This window comes from Stegostoma tigrinum, chromosome 21, assembly GCF_030684315.1.
Source record: "Stegostoma tigrinum isolate sSteTig4 chromosome 21, sSteTig4.hap1, whole genome shotgun sequence".
Classification (NCBI taxonomy): Eukaryota; Metazoa; Chordata; class Chondrichthyes; order Orectolobiformes; family Stegostomatidae; genus Stegostoma; species Stegostoma tigrinum.
Window position 1 is genome coordinate 29,849,616 of NC_081374.1, and position 18,343 is coordinate 29,867,958.

General features: G+C 39.0%; 1 protein-coding gene across 4 annotated transcripts in view; it reads left to right on the forward strand.

Moving 5' to 3' along the window:
- LOC125462997 (metabotropic glutamate receptor 4-like) overlaps window positions 1-18,343 on the forward strand; it is a 1,119,827-nt gene that overhangs the window by 916,971 nt on the left and 184,513 nt on the right. The window lies entirely within an intron of this gene.

The following is an 18,343-nucleotide window of genomic DNA, read 5'->3' on the forward strand; positions in this document are numbered from 1 at the left end:
ATCTTGAGATGATGTCTTTCACTCGTGGTGGAATCTTGAAGTAGCGAACCTAGTTACAGAATGAGGGAACATTTATTTAAAACTGAGGTGTAAAGGAATTTCTTCTTACTGAGGATAGTGAATGTCTGGAATACTCTGGAAGTTGTGGAGGCTAGATCACTGAAAGTATTTAAAGAGAAGGTGGATAGATTTTTGAAATATCGAAGAGTTGATGGCTGTGAGGAACTAGCAAAAGAGAGGACTTGAGAACCTTGGCAGATCGGCCATGATTTTATAAAATGCTTGAGTAGGATTCCTTTTGCTCCTGTTTCTTATGTTCTTATGATCAACTCCACTACCAAAACACTGCAGACACCAGAAATTTGAAATGAAACCAGAACATACAGGAAAATCTCAGCATGTCAGTGAACAACTGTAGACAGAGAAACAGAGTTAACAAGGTGAAACTTATGTTGTAAAAAAATGTGTACACTTAGGTCCTGTCAAAGGTTAAAATTAAAGAAGCTTGAAGCAATAAGCCTACTCATCTCAAATCCACCCACATCTGGTTTTAATGAAGGCAAGGTGAGGCATGAGCAATCAATTTGCACATGGAATTTGAATGTTTATACAAAATAACAAAGTGGTATTCCTATTTAAAACCACAAGTAGCGGGATTTCTCAGAGTTCAGGAAACCTAGTAGCTTAAGGTAGGCAACGTGGATTGAGCCCTGAAGTAAAGTGCATTGACAATGCTATTTGTGGACCAGGAGAAACAAGAGATCTTCCTCCAGACTCTACCAAGTACCCAGCAAACTCAAAACACCCAATCAAGCTGTTCTCCCCACCGTTTAATGTATGGCCATCATCAAAACACTCAAGCTACTATCTGTTACCTCTGACCAACTATCATCTGAACATACTCCTGCCCACAATCGCAATGAGAAGACCAGCCCCGACTGTCATCTAATCATGTTCCTACACTCAGGAATCCCATATGACCTGTCTTCCACAATCTGTCTCATCCACTCAGTGCACCTGTCTTCTCCGAAAGGCTTCAGTTCAATAAAGTTGGCTTCCATTGGTCTCTTGTGTAATAATCTAGTTGTCTTGTTGCAGGAACTCCACTTAAACCAGCTTGCAGTTCAAGTTGATAGGTTATTTGGGAAAAGCACAAGTAGTGGATCCATCATCACATTTGCATTTTAATCCTGTCAGTAATAATTTTCTATTCACAATGGGGAAAAAAGAAGTGACATATCCTTAGTTACAGCTTCGTACATTTAGATATTGAGCTGTGCAGGCAGACTTTAACATTTGAAGACGTGGGGCCTGCTTCTTGGAGTGAATTTGCGAGAATATGTACAGTGGCTCTAAACTTGTACGGGGCATACTGAGGCATTAGAGTTTAGAAAGTTCTAGTTTGATGATTGATGTTGGTCAGCTAATTTGCGAATTAAAGTTTTATTGATTGCTAACGGTGTTCCTGAGCTGCACAGTTGCAGGATACAGAGGGCATATGAAAGGCCAGCGCACTTTTTAAACTCTGGTTTCTATTCATTATCTGCTGCTGAAATACACATATGATGGACCAAGTTGTGATGTACTGTATGGGTGAATAACATATGGACACATACGTTGTAAATATATGTATGAGAAAGAGTCACACATGTGAAATCTAGAAGGACTCTTCGAGCTCATAGATACATCATAGCTTTGAGTTACTGCTATAAGAAAAAGTGCTATTTTTCAAAACAAGAAGGGAAGAGTTAATTTTAAAAGCTTACCGTGTGAGCTGATATATTGTGAGTATCCAAGTAATTAGTTATTGACAGTATTATGAGCCACTGGAGTAGTGCGTTGGAAATTAAGCCCTGCTATTTCTGGAGTCGTGACAAATATGAAAAGATTTAGTTAAACTGTCCAATTTACCTGACTGACACATTTCAGGTCAAATGAACATACCCTACCAGGTTTATATACATAACCAGAAGAAAAATCCGCATTACTGACATGGCAATGTTAGTTTAACCAATGGCATTGTGCAACCCATCTAGACCAGTATTTGACACAGCAGTAAATTCAGTTTGCAAGCATTGCATTGAAGAAATGTTTGCACAGGAAATTTAGCTGGAGTTTTCAAGCAGGTGCTTCATGCATTTGCCCTTCCAATGTCCTAACACCAATGTCAGCTTGGTCAATGATTATTAAGGATGGTGCAAGGGAAGCTTGTAGGGGCAGCAACAGAGGTTTGTGGCCAAAAGTAGATTAACGGACTGACCCCCAGGACTATATTCACCCAGATGTTAATGGAATTAACTTCAAATGAGGTGAATTCTGGCCAAAAGCTACCAACACTTGTGGAACTTTCAATGGTGAAGTGGGACGAATGGGATTGTGCTTTATCACATTGTGTAAGCGTGATCATGGACTGTCATGAATACAATGGAAAGTGAAGTGATTGGTGTGGGTCTGAGTCAGGAAAGCATCCTGAGAACCTTATTTGATGTACCACAACACCTTCACCAAGTTGGTACACGTGCTGTGATCATGGCCGTAAGGTTGCTGAAGCTGTGGCTGTCCAGCTTGGAATACATTGGGCAGTGCCTCAGTGTATTCTGGGTAGCCACAACATCCTGACCTGCTGTACTGTGCACATTTGGTGCAAGCTACAAGGTGGTGTGATAGGTGCTGAGGAGCTGGGGGAATGGAAGCAGTCATCCGAGTAGAAGGATATCCTTGTTGAATTGGATGAGGTTCTCTTTGTGGATGACAGAGCTCAGCTACATGGGGTGCTAAAAGAAAAAGACAGGAGCTGATTGACACCTGGTGCCAATAGTTGTGAGCTGGGAATAGAAGACCTTCATGAATTGTCAAGGTCATTATGCCAGCAGTTAATTTGCATTGTTGAAGTGAACTGCAGTCTCTATTCATTTCCTTAGTGTTCCTTTTGGCTGGCTATCAATGAAAGGTCATGCTAGGTTTATATGATTGCTTGCCTGTATGTGGTGTGCCCCGACTGGATAATTCAGTGAGCACTGGGAAAAGAGTACAGATATTTCTCCTATAACGCAATAGTTGTGTTCTTGTGTGACCTTGCACCATAGAAATCATGTTATAGGGAAGTTGCTACAGAAAACTGCTATGCCTGTTCAACAGGAAGTTTGCGTTATCCAAATAGCGTCCACTATTCATCAATTGCATTACAGCCAATTTGCATTAACAAAACACGTCCTATAGCAGAAATACCTGTGGTGACTGAGTGAGGGTGTTTAGACAGGATGTAACTCAACATTTTTAAACTATGTGGCCTTGTAGTTAAATAGCAAATAGAGTGAGAGAATGGGATTAAATGTGTGAGGATGTGTCAGTCAGTTGTGTGGCTACTGTGTCATTACATTGTCAGTGAATGATAATAACAGTTTGCCAACGTTTATCCGAGTGCACAGCGGCCTCTGAAAGTGGCAGGTACAAGGGATGTTGGCCCTTTGGAGGATGTTCACTGAATCAGTAAGTTGTTCTGGGAATAGCATTTATTAAGAAAGGACTGGACTCAAATGTGAGGGATTGCCAGGGGTAGGGTGGGTAATTAATGAGGCACATTTGGTAAAATATGGCAATACATTTTGCTGTATCCCACTTTGAGAAACCCTTAACAAATGCTATGCAACTTGTATTTAACCAAAAATAAGGCAAATTCAGCCTATACATTTTCATGCATCTGTTAGCTCCACAGCAAACAGGTCCACTGAACATCAATGTTTAAAACTGCAACAATTCTCTTAATTATCTCTTAAATTCAAATGATTATTTTCCAGTTTTGGTCCACAGTCCAAAATTAAAGAAATTAATAAAAAAAAGTGGCCCTTAGAATAGCATTATCATACATTGCCAACCATTGAGATAGTGGCGGTGTTTAGTTTGGTGTCTCCCATTGTAACGTGTCTAACATTTGAGGTACTTTTGACTCATTTGAACACAATGACTGGTGCTTTAAATCAATTGTAGTACAGTTTTATAAATACTAGGAGCTGGACGCTTGGCTGTGAACTCAGACCAATGACAGCATTAGCTCAACGAGGGGTTTGTTTTGACAACTGAAGTGAATAGCTCGCTGTCCTTGACTTTTTAAGTAGTTGTAATATAATCTTCTTTCAAGTGATCTCTTTGGATTATTTCAGTGTTTACTTGGACATGATTAAGAGGTGTGAAATGTTTGAAGACTCTGTTAATGATACTTTAATATTCTGTCTGATTGACACTTCTATAGATTTGTATGAACAGCAGTACTAAGATTTATGAATGGGTGTTTGTTTCCTCTCTCTCAGCAGTTCTACTGCACTTCTTTTTTTTACATAATTCATAGATTACATACGTGGTGCAGACTGGTTGAAAAAGCATGGAAGGAGCATAAATGGGTATTTTGGCTTTGAGCTGACATTTATGGTATGAGGGGCCGAAGAGGTAGTAAGTGGCATCCAATTCGCCCATGCTGACCAGATATCCGAAATGAATCTCGTCCCATTTGCTAGCATTTGGCCCATTTCCCTCCAAACCCTTTCTATTCATACACCCATCCAGAAGTTTTTTAAATGTTGTGATTACACCAGCCTCCACCAGTTCCTCAGACAGCTTATTCCAAGCATGCACCACACTCTGCGAGAAAATGTTACCCCTTAAGTCCCTTTTAAATCTTCTGGCCTCTCAACTTAAACCTGTGCCCTCCAATTTTGGATTCCCCCACCACAGGGAAAAAAACCTTGGTTTATTTACCGTATCCATGCCTGCCACGGTTTTATAAACTTCTATAAGGTCACCCTTCAGCTCCTGATGTTCCAGGGAAAATAGCCACAGCCTATTCAGCCTCTCCCTATAGCTCAAACCCTCCAACCCTGGCAACATCCGTGTAAATCTTTTCTGAACCCTTGAAAGTTTCACAGCATCCTTCCAATGGCAGAGACACCAAAATTGCATGTAGTATTCCAAAAGTGGTCTAATCAATATCCTGTACGGCCACAACCTGACAGCCCAACTCTTATACTCAATGCAATGACCAATGAATGTAAGCATGCCAAACGCTGCCTTCACTGTTCTATCAACTTGCAACTCCATTTTCAAGGAACTTTGAACCTGCATTCCAAGATCTCTTTGTTCAGCAACACTCACCAGGATGTTACCATTAAGTATATACGTCCTGCCTTGATTTGCTTTTCCACAATGCAGCACCTCACATTTATTAAATTAAACTCCATTTGCCACTCCTTAGTCTATTGCCCCATCTGATTAAGATCCCATTGCACTCTAAGGTAACCTTCTTCGCTGTCCACTACACTTCCAATTTAGGTGTCATCTGCAAACTTAGAAACCATACCCCCTATGTTCACATCCAAATCATTTACATAAATGTCAAAAACAGTGGACCCAACACCGTCCCTTGCTGTACACTGCTGGTCACAGTCCTCCAGTCTGAAAAGCAAACCTCCTCTACTACCCTCTGTCTTCTGCCTTTGAACCAGTTTTGTACCCAAATAGCTAGTTCTACCTCTATTTCATGTGATATAACCTTGCTAACTAGTTTACCAGGAAGAACGGTGTGAAATGACTTACTGAAGCCCATATAGGTTATGTCCAGTGCTCTGCCTTCATCGATCCTCTTTGTTATTTCTTAAAAAGCTCAATCAAGTTAGTGAGACACGATTTCCCATACCAAAGCCAAGTTGACTATCCCTAAGCAATCCTTGTCTTTCAAATACATGTAAATCCTGCCTCTCAGAATTCCCTCCAACAACTTGCCCACTTGATGTCAGGCTCACTGGTCTATAGTTCTCTGGCTTTTCCTTACTACCTGTCTTCAATAGTAACACCACGTTGGCCAGTCTCCAGTCTCTGGCACCTCACCTGTTGTTATCAATGATATAAATATCTCAGCAAGAGGCCCGTCAATCACTTCCCCCATTTTCCACAGAGTCCTAGGGTACACCTAATCAAGTTCTGAAGATTTGTCCACCTTTATGTATTTTAAAGACAACCAGCACCACTTCCCCTGAATTATGGACATTTTTTCAAGGTGCCGCTATTTAACTCCCCACATTCTCTATCTTCCATATCTTTCTCCACAGTAAATTCTAATCAAACTACTCATTTAGTATCTCCCTCTACCTCCTGCAGTTCCACCCTTAGGTGGCCTCGCTGATCTTCAAGGAGCTCTGTTCTCTCCCTCGTTACCCTTTGTCCTTATTGTATTTGTAGAACCCTTTTAGATTCTCCTTAACCTTATTTGACAAAGCTATCTCATGTCCCCTTTTTGCCCTCTTGATTTGCCTCTTAAGGATACTCTTACTGCACTGATACCTTTCCAGGGATTCGCACAGTCTCTGCTGTCTAGACTTAACATATGCTTCTTTCTTAACAAAATCTCAATTTCTCGAGTAGTCCAGCATTCCCTATGCCTACCAGCCTTGACCTTCACCTTAACAGGAGCATACTGTATCTGGACTCTCGTTAGGCTTTGCATTTTCCAACCATCCCTTTATCACTGAACATTCGCCTCTAATCATCTTTTAACGTTTTTGCCTAACGCTGTCAAAATTGACTTTTCCACAATTTAGAACTTTAACTTTTAGATCCGGTCTATCTTTTTCCATCACTATTTTGAAACTAAAAGGATTATGGTCACTGGCCCCCAAAGTGCACACCCTCTGACAACTCAGTCACCTACCCTGCCTTATTTCCCAAGAGTAGAAAGAGTACTTTCTCGTATCCACATACTGAATTATAAAAGTTGGCATAGAATGTATAAAGGGCCATAGTGAGTAGTGGGGTTTGAGTGCAGAGTGCTAGATACTTTTTCATCTCCTGATGTAACTGGGACAATAGCACAGAGAACTGAGGCAACCTTCTGAGCAGCTCACCATAGCACTTACCTGCTGCTGTGCCTGCTGGAGATGTGCTTCTGCAATTGGTAGGCCTAGTTCCATCCCACATCCACAACTGGGAAATTTTCCAACTCAAACTATGGGATTCAGTATCCAGAATCTAATCTGCTGTGTGGTTAATTTATTTGGGGAGCTTCAGATCTCGAGGATAATTGCTAAGGCAGTAAATGCCAGTCACTGAATTTCATGCTATCTGATCCAGTGGTCTAATTTATAAGATGTGTACCATTAGGATAAATGATGATGTATCAAGTTGGGTTGATGCATGACTGGAAAGTAGAAAGCAAAGAATAAAATTGCACGAAGAATTATCGAAATGGAAGCCAATTTTCAGTGGAATTTCATAGCGACCAAGTTGAAGCTATTGTTTTAATCTGCAAAATGAACTAAAGAAAAGAACATGCCTATTGTGTTTAGGTTTGTGTATGATATCAAATTCGGTGCAGTGTCAAATTGCAAAGAGAAATGGGCAGGTTGAGTTAATGAGCAGGGTGGTGACGGACAGAATTCAAGACAGATATATTTATGTTCCTGAGGTTTGGGAAAAGAAATGAACATATTCATTAGTAGTAAATGGCAATACGTTTGAGGAAGAGAAAACTTGTCTTTGCCTGGATATTTGGTGAGTAAATGTACATTTATAATCATAGTAGATTTGAGCTTGTCTTGAAAAGCGATTATTAGTTCTGAACTCCAAAACAAGAACTAACTTAAACAAAATTTATGACATGAGATTGAGGGGTTGAGTTAGTCTTTTGAAAATTGGAAGCTACAGCACACTGATGTAAAGTTGCATCTAGTTTGTTTTCCATTAAATGCCTCAGACTTTGTCCTTCTCAGGTTTTCTGCCAGCAATCTGTATCGCTGATGATTCAGCATTTTGTGTGTACTGAAATGATTGATTTTTTTTAAAACTGCTTTGTCCCATCCCAAACTTCTTTCTTCCTTGTCTTAACGCTGACAAAATTGACTAAAAGCCAGGCGTGCACAAATGTTCATGATTGCCTTTCATTTTTTTTTTAAAGCCACAAGTCTCCACTTAGTAACATGCACCAAATCAATTTTATCCTGGGAGAAATTTTGAGGACATGGGCAAACCTGATCATAGTTTGTGAAAGTGAATGCATGTAATAATTCAACACAAAATTAATCTGTTAAATTAGTACCTAAATTCTGGTAGACAGAGTAATTTAACTTGCTGTGTTAGACTGCAAAGACCGCCATTGTGTAATTCATGATGCATTTGTGACTACTATCAAAATAAAGCATGATAAATGTGAATATGAGCTGTCAGCTTTAATGTTTTTATTCATTAGCTGTATGCCATTCACATGTACAAAATGTATTTTGTAAACTCCAGTAATAGCTGAGCCTGATTTGACTTCTACTGCTTATCTGAGGAGATCTACCATTTGTAATCCATTTGAGGCTGAATTCAATATTAATTGCTGTAGTTTAATGTGCAATATTTAACGTTTGTCCAATGTCTCTGTACTGTTTTGTAAACAATCTTTAAGTCTTCTGGCTAACGCATCAATGTGAAAAAACATGATAGCAGCAAAAATTATTTTTGAATTACATTCCGCAGAGATGTGATTCAGAAAAGTGCAGTATCTTGTTCACGCAAAGCAGTCAAAGATAGCATCTGCAAATGAAGGGAAGATATTGCAAACCAGCAATATTATGAAACACAATTTGAGACACAGCTCATAAAGATATATTGACAAGGGTGCTAAAAGCTGGGTCAAGGTGACTATGTCAGGATGCAGCTTTGTGGTCCTGCACATTGGAGCGCCCTCAAGCAGCGTAACAGGAGAGGAGATGAGTTCATATTTGAGCTCCTAAAAAGGGGACAATTCATTGATATAAAAACAGAAACAGGCATTTTGCTTGACATGTTGAGTATGTCAAGCATTATTTCAGATTTCTAGAAACTGGAGTATGTTGCTTTTGGGTTATTAACTTCTTGAACATAGTTCAATAGCTGGTGAATCAGAAAGGAAATCCTTCCTTTCCCATGAAAGGGGGTGGGGGGGTGGTGGGGTGGTGTGGGGGAGGAGAGGGTAGAGGAAGTTGGGAGGTGGTGGGGAGGGAGTGGGGAAAGTGTATAATAGAATAGCTAGTGACATATCTTGATGATAAAAAGATATCGTACCTAGGTTTACCCTTCCCTTTATTTGTGTAACTCAACCAGTGATCTGAAACAAACTCTAGTCTGTATGTTATCATATTTTTTATCAAAAACATTTCAAAACAGTTCGCTCATGTGCCATTGTGACCCTTTCTTCATTAAAATTAGTTTAGGATTATTGTCTTCCAAAAATTCATGTACATTTTAGAGCAGAAGTAGGCCATTCACCTCATGAAGAACAATTTCTTCTAAAATTATACCAAATTTTATTTACTGCTTGTTTTAGGTGAACAATGACACTATATTCTAAAATGTTCGACTGACATAGAAATTGATCCATAATTTTGTGGCTCATTTCTCATAAATTTCCCAAATAATCAAAGCATTAAAATGATTGCAAACATAGATGAAGAAAAGTTTGGCCCTTTGAGTCTGCACTACTTCTGCAGGAGCAGTTCAGCCAGTCTTGCCCTGCCACTTTCTCCTTGCAGCCTGCAAATTGTTGACCTCATCTTATTTTGAAATACATGATTTAATCCACCTCCAGCATATTTTAAGACACTGTATTCTAGATCCTGTGCTGCATGAAGAAGCTTTATGTTCACCTCGCCCTTATTTCTTTCACTAATCATCCGAATATTATCCTAAATAAGTGTCCTTCAGCCAATGGGCAGAGTCTCTCTCTACCTAATCTGCATTGCTACCTAATAGTTTTGAATGCTTCCATCAATTCTTCTCTCAAACATTCCTGCTGTGTGGAGCATAACTCCATCTTCTCCAATCTCTCAACGGAATTGTTGCTGCTCATACTGTGAACCATTTTGGTCAGTCTTCATTGTTCCTTGTCTATCACACTCACAGCTGTTCAAAAGCGCAGCGCTCAAAATTTTAAAAAAGACTCTAATTTGAATGAAATAAAGTTTTTTTTAGAAGGTTCTTCATATCAGCCTTGCTTTTGCAATTATGTCTCCATTTGTCAAATCCAAGCTATGTATGATTTACTTGCAAATAGTACATGCCTTCTTCCAATTTTTGTTGCTTCACGTATTGAAAGCGTGTATATTTATGAAGGAGCACCCACATTTCTTAACTGAATTCCCTAAAGATATGAAGTGGCAGGGTGGGTCAGTGGTTAGCCCTGTTGTCTCGCTTGTCAACCGAATTCAATTTCACCATTGGGTGACTGTCTGTATGGAATTTGCATGTTCTCCCCAAGTCTGCGTGGGTTTCCTCCGGGTCCTCCGGTTTCCTCCCACAATCCAAATATATGCAGGTTAGGTGGATTGGCCATGCTAACTTGCCATGGTGTCCACTGATGTGCAGGCTAGGTAGATTAGCCATTGGAAATGTAGGGTTACAGGGATGAGGTTGGTCTGGGTGGGATGTCCTTCAGAGATTCATTGATGACTCCATAGGCCAAATGGCCTGCTTCTGCACCTAATGGATTCTATGATTCTATGATTTCAGAATGCATTCAATTTGCTCTAATCTGTTTGTGGTCTTGCAGCATGCAACGAGCATTTCTTACTGCACAGTACACTGATAAAAGACAATTGGACAGAGAGATTTGCACACAAATTGAAACTTCTTTAACATAAACTCAAGATCATTATCACAATAACTCTATATAACTGTCACCTTATTACTGTTAAAATTTTGAAAATTGAAAACATGTAAAATTCATACATCTGAAGCAATGAGGAATATGTGCACTTCATGCAGCAGTATTTAAGGCAGCATGGAAAATAGCAGGGAGAGAAGTCCTGCATTATTTTGAAGTGGCATGAGGAGCCAGACAAAGACAAATGTGCGCCACTGAAACGGAATTAAAGAAAAGACTTTCTATTCTCTACCACATTCCACAGCCCACCAGATATTCCAAAATGCCAGTATTTTTGAAATATAGTCACTGGTATAATGTTGGAAAAGTGACAGTCAATATGCACACACAAATGTGATAATGACCAGATAATCTGTTTTCTGTGATATTGTTTGAGGGAAATACTTCTGTAAAGACACTAGGGAAAAAAATATCTTTTTTTTAAAAATAGCACTGTGAGATATTTTCTATCTACCCTAGCAGGCAGATGGGGCCTTGAGAATTAAATCACAAGCGCAAAGCTTACAGCAATGAATTATGAACTCATAGGGTGAAGATATATTCCAACGCCATTACATATTTCTGACTATTGACTTATCAGCTGACAGTTATTCATTTTCTTCCTAGTTCCTCTATCTTATTCTCTAAACTATTCCAGGCACCTGTTTTTATTGAACCTGCCTCATTCTGAGTTTTACGAGCACTGTTCTTGAATAAATATTATCCAATCAATTCACGTTGAAGGATTTCCCAAGTGATAAGTAGTTATAACAATTCAGTGATAACTAATCCATTAAGTAAATTCTAGACAATATCTGGTCCTAATTTTGCTGTAGAAGTAAAGCTGGGCCAACAGCGAACACTTATTATGAAAGAAATCAGACAAGTTTCATATATGCACGATTGATGAAGTGCATGAATTTATGTTACTTACTGGGTAGATACATATCAATAGAACAGAAATGTTAGGTTTGTGCATTCAAGTGTAAGTGAATGTTTAACAAAGAAATAAAACTTAATTACTCATAGATGTACACTGTCTGAAAATGAAGTTTTAAAAATGTGAAGTTGCATTATTTTTTCTTTTAAGTTTTCAGTGGCTTGATATGTTGTCAGGCAATGTTATCTGATGGCCAGCTGCTAAACTGTAAAAGTGGTCTGACAATGTAAGATTGCGGATGTCAGCAGAGACTTGCTAGCAGAGCTTGAACTTACCTAAGGCATAGATGCTCGCACATATCATGATAACTGGTCCATTTCATACCAGGGGCACAGTCTCCACTGCAGTCTATCCCTTTTCTTAAACTTCCTTGTGTTACAACATGGAGATAAACAGTCAAACCAAAGCAACCTTTCTGTCTCTGTACCCACAGCACAATAAACACATAGCATCACAAACCCCCAAGCTGGAAAATCCAAGATAACAAGGTGCAGAGCTGAATGAACAGAGCAGGCCAAGCAGCATCTTAGGAACAGGAAAGCTGACGTTTCGGGCCTAAACCCTTCATCATCTCGGCACGAAATGTCAGCTTTCCTGTTCCTAAGATGCTGCTTGCCTGCTGTGTTCATCTAGCTCTACACCTTGTTACCCCCAAATATTCAGTCCAGTTCCTAACCATACTTCTGAATAATAACCAATCCTAAACTTTGCAATTAATCTAATTTCCAAATAATGATTTTGTATCTTAAACAACACTTAACAATTTGTTCATCATACCACAACTTGAGCAGAGAGAAAATTAAACAATGTGGTGAGCTGATTGACATCTGTACTTTAAACCTGAAACATTTGTTTTTATTCTCCGTTTGCACAAAAGACAGACAGACCAATGAACCCAATTCAGGAATAAATAAAAGAAAATGACAAAACCCACCAGATTAATTAAATATCCTTCACAATGCATTGTTTCACAGGCATACTGTTTTACTGAAATGTTCATCAAGTTCACCCTCTCAATGATAACAAAGTCTGGAGCTGGATGAACACATGAAGGGTCTAGGCCTGAAACATCAGCTTTTGTGCTCCTAAGATGCTGCTTGGCCTACTGTGTTCATCCAGCTCCACACTTTGTTATCTCGGATTCTCCAGCATCTGCAGTTCCCATTATCTCTGATACAATTTCACCCTCTCAATGACACAGCTTCTTGCTGTTTGGGCTTCCAGAAGCTTGTGTATCAGATTAGGCAGCGAGCTTTCAAATCTTCATGCTGTCACAAAACCATCTCTCAGAAAACACAATTCAAAAAAAATCTTAAGTTCTGGTTCCACCCTGATATTCTGGTCTATTCTCCACAAGGCCTTAGGTACCATTCGACAACTGCCATCTGATTGAACAAAAGTCTCTTTCTGACTTACCAGAACCAGTTCCCAGATACTAAACTCATTAACAGCCAACTTCTACAATCTCTTCAAATTCAATGCTCCACTCGGGGTCACTTGTCTGTTACAATGTTTTTAACCAAAGATCAGTCTGCACTTAGCCTCCAAGCCTGGCCTCATTAAAAAAAAAAGTTTGTATAGTCTGTTCTTTTCCTTCTCTCATAAGTTATCCCAAAGCCCTGCACTTATTTCCAGCTCATAATTCAAAATTGATAAAAGAAAAACCAGAAACACGACGAAAAATCAACACGCATTCAAATATCTGAAACATTTTATGGTCGCTTTAATTAGAAATCCTTCCTTTGACAAAGTGACTAGATCCTCTCTCCCACCCTCATTACCTGAACATAGAGACCAGAGGCAAACTCTTATTTAGTCTTCTCTGGTAAAAATCAACTAAAAGTCCAGCTATTCCAACAAACAGGTGTGTGACTTAAGACAATATAATCTTGAAATAATAACCCAAGGTGAGAACATTCAGTCTTGTATACCTCATTCAGATTTCTTCGATTTGATTTGTCTTTTGTCTTGTCCACTCTGATCCCAAATGTAGCGCAGAATATGTTGTGCTGAATGGCTTTCTCACCTCTAGTTCCAATGTAAAGCCTGATCGAATGTCTGGGGACATGTGTAAGTGTTATGATGGTAGTTGTTCACTGATGAACATGAAACTCAGATCAATATCAAAGATGCTAATGATATCCACACATTCTTAAAAATTCTACTTGATCTATTTGTTAACATTATATAGGTATGTCATAGTGTGGGCTTTTATTCTCATATTCCCTGGTCTGTTGGATTTACTCTAGATACCAATAGGCCAAGGCAGTTCTAATAATGGAATATATCTAAGGTTCTTTTTTGAAGCAAAGTACACTATAAACAATACTGCAAATATCTTACCCATATAATGTTTACAATCACAAGTAAACCACTTTGCATGGACTTGTCTAAAGTTCAGACTAGAGCAGGTGATCATACCACTTCATCTCAACTTTTCATCATTGGTCAATTGATCTCCCCTAGCAAGCTGTTTTATACTCTTTCCACACAAAGAAGCTATTCATTCAAATCATGACACAATCTAGTTTCCAGCAAAATGATCAGTTGTTTCAACCACTGGTTGAAATCACAAACATGTCATATTTTCCACATATATTTGGTCAGTTAGCTCATTGAGGAATACTTGCGTCTCCTTCATAAAATGCTCATTTCTTGCTGCTAATGAACATTAACAAAGTTTTAGCTTACAATCACTGTTCACCACTTTTAGGTTAACCAATTAGCAGTATGGTACTTATTGACAGGCACAAATTATGCTGATATATAGTCCACATTATCACAACTGATGCAATTTTAAACAAAACTTCAGCTTTTCCACAGGTACTGTGATAGTACAGTACAATCTTGCTGAGTTCAGTACTTGATGTAAACAAAAACACACATTTGTTTAAGCTAACAGACATCTTAAAAACCTGTGAGCTTATTAATCATTAGGTCATCACCAAGTTTAATATGCTTTATCGTTCTCATTTCATTCTAATTTAGTTTTGTTTTGGCTAACCCAGCAAGATTTAAGTTAATATTTTTAATAGTATTACTATTAAAAGACAACTTAGAGGCATGGTGTGAAGGCAAGCATCTCTCTCTCAATGTCATCAAAATGATGGACCAGTTTTGCCCATGTCTCCCCAGCGGGGATGGCCAACATTCTCAGAGCAGAACTGAGATGGTTGTTAGGCTGGAGACTGATGTGTGTGGTCAGCAGCTTTCGAGCCCACTCAGACCATGTGTGGAAGCCCCCTGCATTGGCCTACTACAGGACCTTTATAGTAAGACTGTAATTTTTTGATCTTTATTTCTTATTTTAATGACTTATCCTATGAATATTTAAGTTATTTTTATTCATTTCTTTCTTTTATATCTTAGATTTATACTTAGATACTTTGTACCTAAGATGGGTAAGCAGTGTAGATGACATGGTAAACTTTTCACTGTACTCCTGTACTTCTGTACTTAAGTACACATGACAATAAACCCAATTCTAATTCTCATTCTAAAATGATTTTGAACACAAAGCAATGCAGTTGTTGACAGGCCTTTCCATTTGAAAATGTAGCATCTGCAGGGGTCAGGTTCTCATGGACTTCACCTGTAAGATTCTATCTTGGCTTGGAAATGAGGGAAGAGCCCACTAACTGAAATACACCCTCTTGTCCTGATCCATCTCTTATGCACACCGATCCCAACACTTGAAGTTACGTTAAAAGAACTCGTTAGATCAAATTGGGTTAAGTGCACTGAGTGTCCAAATAATCATCATAGACTTCCAAGTTAATCTGATAGTCATTGCTGGCTACCTCCATATGTGAGAGTACTGTCTCACTTCATTTCATTTGTTGTGCTCTTTTGAATATGTTTTCAGACTCACGTGGCAAACTCTCCTGCTTTGACCTTCTGTCAGATTATTTTCCATGTTTGTTTCACCTAACAGATGCTGGTCATCTTGCTCCCCATTTGACATAGAGCATCCTTGTGTTCAACTGCTGAAATTTCAGGGATCTTGATTTATGCCTTTTCGTTTGTCTTCCATTTTTCACAAAGATTGTGGCTTTCACAACTAGAAGGACAAATCATACTGCTCAACTTCATACATTAGAGCAGTGTTCTCTCTGAATTGTCATCTAATTTTGCATGTTTTACACATCCCAATGTACTGGAACTTCCAGAAAGCGTGCAGAGTAAAATAAGGTATTCCTATAAATGCATCAATAAGAAATGTTAACAAATTTCAATTCCAGTTCATGAATTGCTTGTGTACTGAGAGCAATTCGGCAGAAAAAAAAACAGATGTGCTGCAATGCAGTCAGTTTTAAATATAAGATGTTCGAAGAAATGTAACAACTGTCACAATGAAAGAAACACCAATCAATATAATCACCGCAAACTCCCTTAAGGAGCAATGCGACAATACCTGTGTGGAGTGAATGATAAGTATTGGCCAGGACAACAGGGACGACTGGCCTGCACTTTATTGAGTTACTGAGTTTTTCCAGCAAAAATCAAAATTACTGCAAAACTCAGTATCTTTGGAGAATGAGAGTGAATGCAGAGTTAATATTTCAAATTAAGTGACTACTTTAGAACTGATGGGATCGAGGAAAAGGTGGAATATATGCTGAAGTTAGGCATGGCTGAAGGTAGAGGAGGTTGAGAGTAGGCAGAGACGGAACCCAGAGAGAATGGGAGTTAGGAAGATAAAGGGAGGGATAATACCACATTGGTAAGAAAGAAACACATAATGGGGTCTATAAGTAGGTGAACATGGATTTTCATCCACCTGAGACAACTAAGAGAGTCACGTCTGTTTCATCCACATCATGACATCTCTGATAGCAGTGCACTGGAGAAATGGACAAAATTGGTTTGGCCAGTGGAACTTGAACCTATAGACTTGTGACTGAGAGGTGAGTGTGCTACCTACTGAGACACAGCTGACACCTGATATGACTGCCAATGATAATAGCAGCATCCATTACTTTGAATGTGTGAATAGATTTGGAAAATAGTAGATAAATGAGTATATGAAATCAAGAAAGAGCTATCTGCTAGTATTAGTCAGAGTAATTTCTAAGCTGCCTTGCTTTAAAACCTTTCTATAGATAAATGAATTGGTTTCTGTTAGTTTCCTACAGCTTAACCAACAGCATTATCAGTTGTCACTCAAGCTAAAGCCAGAAATATATTGCCAACTGACTTTTCACAAACTACTGGCCTTAACTAAAAACGAATATGGTTCATCATAAGATATAAGCAAGTATTTGTAATTCACTGATAACTACAGAATCTAAATCTGCTTCTATAGCATCACTAAAGATGGTATTAAAAGTGCTGGGGATTCTTTAATTGGAGAATGTGGCATATTGAATTGTTCCCGGCCTGAGCTCATGTGGAAGGGCACTCACATGGGCGTATTGTGCAGGTGCCAGAGTGTGCCAGTGAACATGTTTGTGACATCAAACAGCCATAGCAACTGATTTTCTGCATGAGTTACAAACTTTCCAAAAGTTTTGAGTAATGCTAAGTGAGTGATACATCAAGCAGCATGAGAACTTGCTGATGTGATGATTTGGAAATGGCCTTTTAAGATGCATTCACGGACCTTGATCTCTTATGTCAAAACACTCAAACTCCTGTAGCAATGCTGCTGCCGAGTTCTCTTTGCTTTGTTAGATTTTTAAAATATTTATGTTAATGGCCAGCAAATTTTGAGGATGGGTTTTAGGTGGGGCTGAGGAGATAAAACTTCAGTTGTGCACCCTCTTCGTATGGCACAAGAAATATTTAATGAATTTTCGTTATATAGAGAACCAGGAGTCTTTCTGTTTCTCATATCTCTTTCAGGAATGTATGATGGTTATTTTCAATAAAAGTTTTGTGGCCTCTACTTTTACTGTGCTGCAATTCTCTGGTGATTTCTTTGACTGCTTCTACCCATTCTATTCTATGCAAAATATGGTTCAAAGTGCTGAAAAAGTTCACAAGATATCTATTATAACTGCCTAAAAGTCTTCTGTTTGCCCTTCAAGCTCCGGTTGCAAATTCAACAATTGCTTGTTATTAAAGAGTTTTACCCATAGTTTCATTGCTTTATTCTTTCAGATGTGGGGCTGCATGACAGAAGATCTCAAAGATATTTTAGTTTGGTGGCATTTACACCATGGTCAATACTGCAGAGAATCAGTGATAAGTGTTCCACCTCCAAATGTGACACCGGCATTAGAAACCCCATGCATTTTTGAGACTGTAGTGTGACTCGTTATTCAATTGCGTGTGTTGATTTGTGCTGTAAATTTTATGGACTGGGTTTTCATCCTTGTGGGGGCAGAATTCTCCACTTTACATGCCCTCACTGGGAGAAAGCCAGATAGGTTTGTGGCTGGGTGAAGACTTTACTCAGGTCAAAAACAGTGTGGAGGCAGCCACATGAGCAATGAGGAGCCAAGACCATTTAAAAAGCCCATCTTGGTGATGTGGGTCCAAATCCCAGTCATAACAAAAGCTACATTTTCTGTTAGCCATCATCTCTCACCCTCCAATATGCCATTCCCCATCCATACCATCTTATGCCCCTGTACCTAACCTCCATTTATGCTTTCTACAATAAGAGCCCGGACATCTATTATGGGCTGAAGCTGCTTGATTAAGACCTGTCACTCTCCGATAATGTAAGAACTGGGAGTAGGAGCAGAACATAAGAACATAAGAAATAAGAGCAGGAATAGGTCATCTGGCCCATCAAGCCTGCTCTGCCATTC